This window comes from Protobothrops mucrosquamatus, unplaced genomic scaffold, assembly GCF_001527695.2.
Source record: "Protobothrops mucrosquamatus isolate PMUCROS unplaced genomic scaffold, P.Mucros_1.0 scaffold45, whole genome shotgun sequence".
NCBI lineage: Eukaryota > Metazoa > Chordata > Lepidosauria > Squamata > Viperidae > Protobothrops > Protobothrops mucrosquamatus.
Genome location: NW_015386427.1, coordinates 1,295,756 through 1,306,107, shown reverse-complemented (window position 1 = coordinate 1,306,107; position 10,352 = coordinate 1,295,756). Strand labels below are relative to the sequence as shown.

The 10,352-nt window shown below is 36.9% G+C and overlaps 1 non-coding gene across 1 annotated transcript; it reads left to right on the top strand.

The window, feature by feature from the left end:
- Positions 1–4,258: 4,258 nt before the first annotated feature.
- On the top strand, positions 4,259–4,332 carry TRNAN-GUU. The gene has a single exon. It is a non-coding gene; the product is annotated as a tRNA-Asn (tRNA).
- The last annotated feature ends 6,020 nt before the right edge of the window (positions 4,333–10,352 follow it).

Below are 10,352 nucleotides of genomic sequence, written 5' to 3'. Positions count from 1 at the left end.
AGAGTCATAATTGATTAGAACTGATCTATCTGGGCTGTAGAAATATAGATGGAAACAAAGAATTCTTTTTTTCCCCTTCTTGGCATAAATTTTTGCCACCCTGGCACCGGAGTTCTATAGCTTACTGCATATATTACAACTGTTCCAGAAGCTTGCAGTTAAGATTTTGATTCATAAATACCAATACAGAGTGTCATTTTGGCCACTCAGATATTATAGCAAAATGTTCTGTTATATTTCTCTTTATATATGTCACATCATACCATGTCTTATTTTAATAATGGTTTGTTAACAAATTCAGAATCGGTCTTGCTTGTAAACAAAATAATCATGGTATTTTTTTTCTTTTTGCTTAGTTTCTTTCTTTAAATTGCTTCTTCATGACTTGGGTGGTTACCAGAACAAACCAAGGATAATTGAAACAAAAATCATGCATTCAGGTCTGCATATCTCACTAGGCTTTAAATGCAGTGAGTAGGCCAACAAGTCAGTATTTAAGCCTATAATTTATTGCTGTAAAACAAACAAGTTCACTGATTCTGTTTTGTACATCACACTGAACCCAAAAAAGTCTACAGTATGATCATGAGTAGCATTTAAATCCAGATGCCAGTATGATCTAGTAGGAGCCTTGTTTCTTATTTATCAAGAACAATAGAGGTACTCTCGACCATTATTGGGACCAGAATTTCTGCTGTTGAAATGAGCAAAGCACTTGTTAAGTGAGTCATGCTCAATTTTACAAGCTTTTTTGAAATGATTGTTAAGTGAATCATATAGGTGTTAAGAGAATCTGGCTTCCGCCATTGACTTTGTTTGTCAGAGGCAAGCTGGGGAAGTTGCAAATAGTGTTCACATGACTTCATAAATGCATACTGGTTGCCAAGCTCCTGAATTTTGATCATGTGACTGTGGGGATGCTGTGACAGCTTTAAGTGTGAGGACCAGTCATAAATCATTCTTTTCTGTGCCGAATGGTCTTGCTCACTACTTGTTTTTAAAAAGGGCACCCAGGAATTTTTTTAAAAGTACATTTCCAAAAATGCAAAGTATGACCCAGGAAGCAGATGTTTAACAACTACTTCATATTAGCAAATACATAACAGATGGAACTGGGTATCACTACAACTGGGGTTGGTGCAAGTTTGATGCACTGGTTGCTGTGAATTCTTCCATCTTCCAAAAGAACATGGCTCTCCAACATTCATTTTTATTTAACAGTGGATTCTAAGTTTTTAATTATTTTCTACTGTTCTGATTAGTAATATACAAATTACTAACCAGTAGCTTGTATTTTCATGTACAAATTGGTATTGAATTCCTAAGCATATCCACTTAGAAGCTTTATTCTTGTGGATTTTAAAAGTGAAATCTACCTCAATTTCACTGCACTAAGAATTTTAAAATATCATTTGGGTCATTCCCTAGCCTCACTATGGGATAAATGCTATGAGAACCATTACACCAGTCTGAGGAAGGAAGAGAAAGTAAAAAAGAGAGGATAACAAAACAAAAATGTTTAAGACAGCTAAGAAAATAAAGAAACAAAATCCAGAATAAAAGAAAAGTTAATGCTTGGCTTTGCTTGCTATTAACTGCATGGGAAGGCAGTCATCAAATTCTATAGTAAAACACAAAACTCCCAAACATTTAGTAAAGAAAAAGAACAGGCAAATGCATACTATACCAGTTTGATATAGAGGTTAGAGTGCTGGTCTAGAAAACAGGAGAACTGGGAATTCTAGACCCACTTTAGACATGAAAGCTCTCTAGATGACATTGAGCTTGTCACTTTCTCTCAGGCTAATTCACATCATAGCTTGTTGTGGGGAAAAATAGGAATCAGGAATATTAAATATGATAGATAGATTCTGTGATTCTATTCTGTATCCCAAACCTTTTAGAAGTACAGAAATGGATGAGGGTGGGATTGTGGAGAAATTTATATGTACAGTTATTCCAGGATCTATAAATTCACTGAAGGATTTTAATGTTGTAAAAACCTGAGTCCAGAATTACATTTGAATTCAAGCACTTCCAAGGGATTGTATTGGATTACCTATTTTGTGTAGACGTTTATGTAAATTAATTTCAAATCTACCTACAAATATTTATTTATATCCACCCTGTTTCCACTGCAACACCATCTGATACGTTAAGATACTCCTCTTTTATTCTTTTTCCATATTATCCATCTTGATAATCCAAGAATGCATAATGCACATCTTTCTGGTCCACTAAAATACACTTTAGGTTGCTCTTTACTTCTGAATTAAGAGAATATTGGAATATTACAGATGAATAATATAAATGGGACTCACTGTGCACTTCTTGAAAAGTAAATTAAAGATATTGCATTATTTACATCCAGTTTTGGGCAATTAATGGAAGAAATAAACAGATAAATTTATGTATACTGAGGAATGAAATCCGAGTTCATTTGTAACTCTGGGTAAAACAAAAACAAAAAAACATTTGCAGTTTTTTATTTCTCCTCCTGATACATGAAAATCTACCGGAGGGAGGCAGTTTCTCCCACAACTCTGATCATCAGATCTCTAGCTTTTTAAAGACCTTCTAAAAGCTGACCTTTGAAGCAAAAATATGTTGTTTCTTTTCTGCCCTATTAATTGAATTTATAGGGCTACCCATCTCATTTGCTGTGATACTGGGTAGCATATACAATTAAAGCACAAATAATCCACATATTCAACCATTGAAACCAAATAAAATAGTTTAAAAATGTATTTGGTAAGAAAGGGCTCTAGAGTGCAGAGTGCCTTTGAGTGCACAGAATTGAGGCAGTGTCATGGGAAACAGTGAGGTTAAAGGGTAGAATTTGCTGGAAAATCAAGAAATGCATTGTTAATCAGTGGGTGCCTTTTGTCCAGATCTTATGGGATCTGCATGAACCAATGAGGAGCAGAACGAATGCAGAGCAAATAACAGTGAACAGTGAGTGTCCTTGTGTATTTAAACTAAAACTTATAGTTGCACCAAGAGATTTCTGCCTAGAGCTTGTTAAAAAGAATTGATTGCAAGCACATCTTTTGGTGACAGGCATAATGTTAATAACATCAGGAATGTTGAACATAAATTATATTTGGAACCAATTTTGCTGTATTTCAGAACCCAAGCATATGTCTTTTGTAAATGTCTTGTTTTTTTTCCAATTTCACTTTTGTTACATCTAACTATAAATACACCTTTAAGAAAGAACTTTAAAAGTGTAAACAATGATAACTAAAAGAAGGAAAATCTAACATGGTATTTTGCAAGCTTTGCTGAATAAAAACTTGCATGCCTGAACACACAGAGAGATACATATGACAGACTTGATTTTAGTCCGAAGGACAAGAAGTAAAACAGTTTGTAAGACATGCTGATTTTGCTAACAGAATTCATTATTTGTATTTAAAAGGGAAACTATAGTATCTCCCACAAAAATTTAAAGATTTTAAAAACATTTACAGAGTGGATATATTTTCGAGAATAAATTTTAGAGTTTTCTTTGAGTCAAACTCCACTCTTTTTTATTTGCCAAGGAAAAAGATATAGGAAAGCAAACTGGTAGGGATTTCATTCAGTCTAAATATTATATTAAAGAATATATTCCTTTTCCTAACAGATAGAGGCAAAAAAGGAGGGCCTACTGCAAGATCCACGCTGTGAGCCAGGAGGCAGTCCTAAAAGATACAGAAAATAAGATTTTAGAAATAAAAATGAATTTCATGTAATTAAAACTGTTATTGAAGAGATAATGTCATTATTTTTTAAGCTGATCAGCTCAAGCAACTTCAAAATAAACAAATCTGCTCAGACCTAAATGCTTACTACCTGCAAGAGAGATAAGAGCCACGTGTTTTTTTAAAAGTGGACATATTAAAAACATATACATTTCAAATAACAAACCAAATAATAATTTTACATTCTATACAATTTTAATAGCATGTTCAGCTCTCCGTGTACTCTTAAAGTGACTCCGTGACTTAATTTCTTCGAATTTTTTCCTGAATTAAGAGGACTGTAGTTTGTGTTTTAACTTGATACAAAAAGATGCTTTTCATCTTGAAATTCGATCATATGGTTGGTTTTAAATGTTTCTTTTAATCCATTTATTTAAATGGCGAATGCAGTGTAACGATATATAAACGGCTGAATTTATCCATTAAAAATGAATATTTCACAATATACTTTTTCAAGGGGGGGAAGTGTTGCCATTCTATCAGCAAACTTTTTGATATTCAAAAATACGGATGTCTCTGTGGCGCAATCGGTTAGCGCGTTCGGCTGTTAACCGAAAGGTTGGTGGTTCGAGCCCACCCAGGGACGGTTCCCACTGTTTTCATGTGCAGAACCATGAAAATTAGTCTGTTTTATCAACCAAGAAGAAAACACAGGGGATTGATTCAATGCAACCCCCCCCCCCCGTAAAGTCTACACTCCACTTATTGAAAATGTACATGAAATAAAAACCATACGGTGCAGGCGTATTACAGAATCTGCTCTGCAGCAATTTAAAGGGTTGTTCTGCTCAACCCCCTTTCCGTGCCTCGCCTTCTTCCTTGCAACACCCACGTGCTCTTTGCAAAATGCTTTAGAAAGATCCCCTCTTTGCCCAAGAAACAGCATAAGTTACGTCTGCAATGTTGGCTCTCGCCACTTTTCCACCCGCAGCAGTCCTTCCAAAGAGGGGGCCAGCAAGGGGGATTCGGGTGCCGAAGCCTCTGTTCTTGCCTGGCCAGAGCGACCAACCTCCCACTACAAATTCCCTCCTCGCAGTTCCTTTCTCTGTCTAGTCGCAGAATTGCAGCGCTTTCCCCCTGCCCCGTTCTCCCCAGTGAGGGAGGGGCTCTTCTCAGTAGCCTTCGACTCTGACAACAACCGCTTAGGGCGAGGGGGCTGCGGCCTCAGGCAGATTTATTTGTCTCCTTCCTTGGGGGTTTAAAAGCAGCGGGGCAGTGGAGCTGGGCAGTGCGAGAGACGATAGCAGCGCTCCAGTTTCCTGCGAGAAATTGAGTCGAACAGCAGCGCCCAGGCAAATAATCAGTTACAGATCCCCCACCCCACTCCCGGTGGCCCTCTTGCGTCATACTATTTCTCTCTTTTAAAAAAAACTTACAGAACGCTGGGACAGATGCCAAGAGGAAAAACAATTATGTAACAGCAGCGAGAGGAAGGCAAATCCAAAATTGTACTTGATTTTTAGTTTTGTGTTCTCTTCTCCTCCCATCCCCCTCTAGTTTGTCTGCCGGAATAAGCTTGGATCTGGCTGTACTTTGCGCCCGCCCGGTTGCAACATCTCCCTCCCTTGGTTCCTGTCTCAGAGTTGCTGAACGTCCCGGCAAAGAGGAATCTTTCCACCGAATTTCCTTAGCCTTTTCACCGTCCCCTTTCCCTTGTTAGAAGGGAGCTGGACCCGCGAATCCTCCTCTACCCCAAACAGCATTCCGAGTCCAATCCACTCTTCGTTCCAATTTTATAACTGTACCCCGATTATAAGAGAGGGGGCGACTGATTTCTTGCCGACATCGAATTCATAATTCCCAACCCTTGAAAAACTCAGCTGCTCTTTTTCCAGAACGTTTTTGGCACTCTCAAGATTACCCATGCAAACCGCCCCCCCCCGCGCGCGCCTTTTTCTTTCGCTGTGTCAAGCTGATTCTTAATTACTCCTTTTGTTTAAAAATTAAATTTTAAAACAAAGATATATATTTTAAAATCAGGATCTGTCTTTCAAATAGAAACCTACCTGTAACAAAAATACATCTTAGCTGGGAGGGAGAAAAAATCTTAAATGTTTTATAAGTTAAAAATGAAAACTTTGGCTCAGAGTCATTCTTTTTAAATAATTCATTCTGTAAAAAATGGCTTCATGTTTCCAGAATCTGACTAGAAAGCAGATATACTATGCTTTCAAAAATCTACTAAGATGTGTGCTGTAACTTTACAGCATTTATATATTTAATGGCATATGATCTGAAAAATTGCCTTAACTGCCTTTCATAATGATGTTGATGTCTCTTGTTCATCTCAAGAGTTGGCAACATCAAACTGATCTTGCTAGGATCAAAACAGTAAACTTTGATTAGTAGATGACAAATTATCAGAAAGTGTAGGACCAATGTAAACATATCTGGAAGAAGGAAGTAGCAAAGCACTATATTGCTTTATGTTGTTGGCAAGAAAATAGCATGAATGGGTCCAAGAAAGCACAGTGGTTCCTCTCAGAAAAGATTTTACTTTTCCCATTTACCTTTTAGGTAAAAGAGAGCCAGTCACTTGTTGTGACATATAATTAGCTCTCTTGCTTCTAAATTGCAGGAATGAACAGGTGCCCGACCATGAGAGAATAAGCTTTCTGAAGTCAAACACCAGGAGAGGATTCACTCAAATAACTAATTTGATCTATATTATCCCTCCTATTCATAAAGTAATGTGTCCTTTTTGAATTTCTAAAGGCATACTCAATTAAAATATGTTACGCTCAAATGCACTGCATTTTTTAATTCATACATGTAGGAATCATGTATTTTCTAAGTACTATTAAAACCTAATAGAAAAGTAGATGAAAACTGCTTTTGAATGGAACTCCTTTTCATTTTTATTTTGATAGCAGAGATTTCATCCATGTTTTATACAGAAGACTATAGTTTAAGACTCTAAGAAATTCTTGCAGAGAACATGGCACTTTAGAGAAGCTGTGCAAAACAGTGAGCTGTCGAACTTTTCACTTTCCTTGATTGACTAACTTTGAAGAGAGAATGCTGGTCTTTGGCATGATTATACTCATATTCAATTTTCTGGAGAATGTGTAGCATTAGAGGACATGGGCACACAAATGCCTAATATTATGTCTTGAAATAATGTTTAAAAAGTACTTGTAAGCATGAAATTTAATCTTCAAAGTCTTTGTTCCTTGTGTTAGTTCAATTTATGTGTGGGTGTTCTGTAGAAGAGAAATTGCAGCTGAGATTCTGGCAGATAGAATCTAAAAAAATCAAATATTAGAAAGTCTTGCAAATTTAGGTTTTTATTGAGCTACCTCTGATGTACTCTGAAAATTTAGAAACGGGCATAAAGGCTCCATTTAGACATGAACTAAATTGTCAACAGAGCACACATAGGTAACAAGGAACTGAATATCCATCCTCTCTCCCTGTTTACATATTTGTAGTGGGAGTAATTTCAGGAACCTTAGCTTTGGAAACAAATATCAGTATTCTATTCTAGTACATGTGAATTGCTGATTCATTTCCATTGTCCCTCATCACATTTTCCAAAGTTCCATTTCTAGCTAAATTCACCCTCTCCTGACCTCTTCTTTCAGCTGCCTTGGATCTCCAAACCAAAATCTCAGATGGCTTGAACTTCTCCTCTGCTTTCTCATTCTCTGACTCAGGAATACCATCCTTGCAAATTCTCATACTCTGCAGCCAGGGATGAGGGTTGCACAGCAGTCATTCACAAAAGAGGCATTCTGTTCCCTGTACTGTTCTTAAGTGCACTTTAGATCCTAAGCAATCTTCACTTTAAGCAACCTTAAACAGCTTTACCTAATTTGGTATCTTTCTGGATGGAGACGGCTGTGTATAGGTTAACCCATTGAAACGCTCTGGGATCTATAGGATCTATTCTATAGCTTCTTCTCAGTGGTGTAATTTCCCTCCTTTCTCTCCCCCTCCTCACACATACTTTTGATGATTAAACATATGAACTAGAAGAGATCCTGAGTTCTTGTTCCCACAAACTGGGTGTGGGCTTGGGAAGAATTGATGACTTAAGGCAGGTTGGAAGGTGTGTTTGCTTACCAGCAAGGGCTTAGTCCTCTTAACATAGTAATCCCCAGAATTAGACAGCTCTGCATCTTCCACAGCTGCCTTCCTCTCTTTTAGCTTTCCCTTTCCAGGAAGAAAAGGAAAGAAAGAAATAAGGAAAAAGAAAATGGGAAGGAAGGAAGAAGGAAAGAGAAAAACGGGAAAAAGTACAGAAAAGGAGAAGGGAGGGAGGAAGAATTAAAAAGAGGAACAAATAAAGGAAATAGAAAAGCAGAAAAAAGTACAGTAAAAATGGAGAAGAGAAAAAAGAAGGAAAACAGGAAAGAAAAATAAGGGAAAGGAATGAAGGAAAGAGAAAAATGGGAAAGGAAAAAAGAAAAAGAAAAAAGGAAGGGAAAGGAAGACAGGCAGAAAATATAGAAAAGAGGAATGAAAAACGAAAAAAAAAAAGAAAAAGAGGGTGGAAAGAAGGAGAAGGAAGGAGAAATGAGAAAGAGGCAGAAGAGAAAAGAGGGCGAGAGAGAAGTAAGGATCTTGGCAAGAAGGCAGCTTCTCTCTGTCAATCCTCCCCGCTGGAACGGCGGGTGGAACATTAGGGGCTCCCCAAGCTGGAGGCAACAGCAAGGCAGAGCAGAGCGCCCCACCGAAAGAGCGGTTCAGGGTTAATTCGATCGGAAGAGTCACCAGGGAAGCTGGGTGCGGGGGTGGGTGGGATCTATTTCTCTCCAAAGGTCCGAGCCTCGTTCAAAGAAACTGAAAGCAGAAGTGGGCCGCGTACCTATCGCTCGGGTTCGGAAAAGCAGAAACAACTTCCAACTGACTATGGCTCAACGCTAGTCGCTATTCACGCGCTTACACGTCCCGCGGTTCCCGGAGAGGTGGGCCAGGATTTGTTTTGCTTCCTAATGGGAGTGTGGAAGCAGGCCGGTATCAATGCAAGTGGTTTAATCTAATGTCCTCTCCAGCCATGAAAAGACGAAAGGGAAATATTTTACACGCTAGAGGATTGTTCCATGCCAAGAAATACATTGTTATGATTGGTCAGCCAGATGCTTAGGTTAGATTTGACATTTTTGTCCACTTATCCAGTCCTTCCCAGGAACCTAGGATAAGGCAAATGTTATTTAATAATATTAAACGTATTATTACTATGTGTGTAATATACAATTAAATTCACAGATGAAAACTTAGTAATTCCTAACCAAGACATTTTAAAATATTATTAAAATGAGCATTATTATTTCCCTGCATTGTTATGGTACCACATGGTTTGTAAGAAAAGCCATGGCAAAGCAAAACAAACTTCTTATAGAACTCTTTTCAGAATACAGCAATACAAATAACTTCAATTAAGATACTTCAATTAAGTATCTCTAAATTGAACTAATAACATTTGACTATTATTTTCTTTCAGGGCTGCCTGAATGTGTGAGAAACTCAGCGCAGGGAACCAGCATTTGCTGTAGCATTCATTATCCTACTCAATGTCATAAATATTGTTAATATAATAGTGAATCCCTATGAAAATATCTGGGAGTTTATGATAAACAGTTTCTCTAATAGGAATCTTCTAATTTTGGAATCTTTCCATTCCATTACACCATTATTTGAACGATTCAGTTAGCAAAATGTAATAATTGAAAAGAGCAATGCAGTTCTTCAAATTAGGTATTGTAGTGCTAAATTAATATTAACAGAATTATAATATGAATTTTCTCTTACTCTACAACTATTGGTCATGATATGATCTATTTACATTTCTATACATCCACAGTGGACCCATAAGAATAAAAGCCATTTCAGAGTGAGTCATGCCTGTGAAACATGTTAACACCTGGTTTATTTAACCATGATTCACTGAATTAAGCCAGTGGGTCAGGATTGCATAGCATCCTGACCATAAACTAATGTCTCTGATTGAATTTCATAACACTGACCAACAAACAAACCACCTTAAATTAGGATTGTGGTGTTGTTCAAATAAGCTATAAAGTGATTTTCCCTCTAAGTTTCATCTAATTAGAAGTCATTATCTTATATAATGCTAGAAATTATAAACTGAATTTCTTTTAAATTTGAGTTGCAGATGCTTGAATTTCAGACTTGATGCAGAACATTCTATCACAACAAGACCCTAATGGAAATTAAAGTTTATATTTTTTTTTAAGTATGACTACGTTATTATCAGTGCAGAATTTTGATCTGCATTTTATTAAACTATCCTTAGGGGAAATGGTACTTTCAATCTAGAGGTCCAGGTTGAAAAGTTTGATCTGGAACAAAAAATGTTTTTATTTAGATATTATAGATAAAGGGCAATTACATAATTATCTAGGAATGTGATATATGTTGACATTTGGGGCTGTAATTTCTGAAAACTAGAGAGTACTATTGAAAATCTATGTAAGTTCCCAGTTAATACAAGATAGTTACATTTTCTACTTCTTACAGAAGAAATATTGTATGCTCCCAGAATATCTGCATATTTTGTAATTAATGCCCTTAATAAATTTAACTCAGCTTGCAATGGTGGGTGAGTTAAAAATTTGAAAAACAAGAACCAAGAGCAAAGTA